This window comes from Schistocerca gregaria, chromosome 10 (assembly GCF_023897955.1).
Source record: "Schistocerca gregaria isolate iqSchGreg1 chromosome 10, iqSchGreg1.2, whole genome shotgun sequence".
Classification (NCBI taxonomy): Eukaryota; Metazoa; Arthropoda; class Insecta; order Orthoptera; family Acrididae; genus Schistocerca; species Schistocerca gregaria.
Genome location: NC_064929.1, coordinates 24624715 through 24626821, shown reverse-complemented (window position 1 = coordinate 24626821; position 2107 = coordinate 24624715). Strand labels below are relative to the sequence as shown.

The 2107-nt window shown below is 49.2% G+C and overlaps 1 non-coding gene across 1 annotated transcript; it reads right to left on the bottom strand.

The window, feature by feature from the left end:
• Positions 1–2034: 2034 nt before the first annotated feature.
• On the bottom strand, positions 2035–2107 carry Trnaa-ggc (transfer RNA alanine (anticodon GGC)). The gene has a single exon. It is a non-coding gene; the product is annotated as a tRNA-Ala (tRNA).

Genomic DNA, 2107 nt, shown 5'->3' with positions numbered 1-2107 from the left:
GCGCTCTACCATCTGAGCTACGCCCGCCCCCCCGAAGACTAATGGTGCTACATACAGCCATATAGACGACACAGACCCTTGCACTCCCATTATTCAGCAGACAAACACTACTCTCTATGTATCCGTTAGGGTGTCTTTCAGGTTTCGTGCATTCTGTATCGAATCGTAGTTGGCCACAATGAAAGTGGCACGTATAACGTCGAAAATAGAATTCGGACACCGCTCTGAGTAAGACCAACGTGTTGTCCACCCTCTAGACTTCAATGAGGTTAAGCCGCGATACCTAAGACAGATCTGCACTCGATGACACCTCGATAACAGCCGGTCCCCACACTTACATCTTGCTCCCCTTACGTCAGTATACATCATATCAGTCTGTGACGCTGGCTTTGCAACATCTTGCGTGCCTTTAGCTTCGCCGCGACCAACACTTACCATGCCCTGACCACAAAAAATGGAGGCGCCGCGGCTTGAACCCTGGACCTTTCACATGCCAAGCGAACGCTCTACCAACTGAGCTAAGCCCCATGCACGAGCAAACTGCGCTATTCCCCATTGTTTGCGACTCAGATGCGCACGGACACGATGGTTGGTTGGTTTGTAGCGGTGAAGGGAGCAGAGTACAAAGGCGCGAACCCGTTCATATACACAAAAGTTCCAAGTAGTTTCGATGCTCTGGTATTACAAATGCAAATTCCGTCTGTTTTTAACGTCTTAAATTGAAAGAGCCGTCACAAATTGCTCCGTTTTCACTCATTGTAGACAATTATACAGCACCTGAGGTAACAAACACATCTCGAGAACCATTGTGCACTACATTATTTATGCCAACTCAGTGCCTCGCTCTTTACTACTGTGTACCAATCTTGTCGTCCAACTGCAAAACACTGGGCCACAACAAGTTTCCGCGTCTCCATTGCACTGCGCATACTACGAAACGCTCCCCAAACTTGGCACTCACCCTCGCAGCCGACTTTTCCGACTTTCCGCAACGCTCACGCTAGTGACAGCATTATTTATAGTTCGACGTCGCGCCAAAGCGAATGAGTACATTTCGCCTACGGCTTAGGCCGCCCTCCTAGTGTGGCTGCTCGGTGTCTGCAGGCAGCGAGGGTCTGCAAGCTTCCTGTGTTCGCACCTATGTCACCTGTGCTTGCTTGTCAGAGACAGACTATCGCAAAACATACAACTCACTCCATGAATTGATTGCTACGGCATCTGTTATCAGCAGTCACAACTAGCAACACCAGTAGCAGCTGACTGCACGCAAAGAATAGGAATGTGCAGTGGGATTTACGTGAACTCGGCGCAAGGCAGATCTTTCCGACATAGGCTTGAGAATCTTACGGGAACACTTGTACTGTTTCTAAATTAAGTGTAGGCGTGGGAGGAGGGTGCTTCCTGCGCACAAATAACAGCACGCTTGTCAATTGTGGATGCTAATCATTCGCTTGTATCTTCCTAGACACATCTGCTGGTCGTGAATTATTCCATTTGCATATCAAGGTGCGCATGTAGGTGTGTTAAAAATTCTGGAGGCACTGGGTATTGATCCCAGTACCTCTCGCATACTAAGCGAGCGCTCTACCATCTGAGCTACGCCCGCCCCCCCGAAGACTAATGGTGCTACATACAGCCATATAGACGACACAGACCCTTGCACTCCCATTATTCAGCAGACAAACACTACTCTCTATGTATCCGTTAGGGTGTCTTTCAGGTTTCGTGCATTCTGTATCGAATCGTAGTTGGCCACAATGAAAGTGGCACGTATAACGTCGAAAATAGAATTCGGACACCGCTCTGAGTAAGACCAACGTGTTGTCCACCCTCTAGACTTCAATGAGGTTAAGCCGCGATACCTAAGACAGATCTGCACTCGATGACACCTCGATAACAGCCGGTCCCCACACTTACATCTTGCTCTCCTTACGTCAGTATACATCATATCAGTCTGTGACGCTGGCTTTGCAACATCTTGCGTGCCTTTAGGTTCGCCGCGACCAACACTTACCATGCACTGACCACAAAAAATTGAGGCGCCGCGGCTTGAACCCTGGACCTTTCACATGCCAAGCGAACGCTCTACCAACTGAGCTACGCCCCA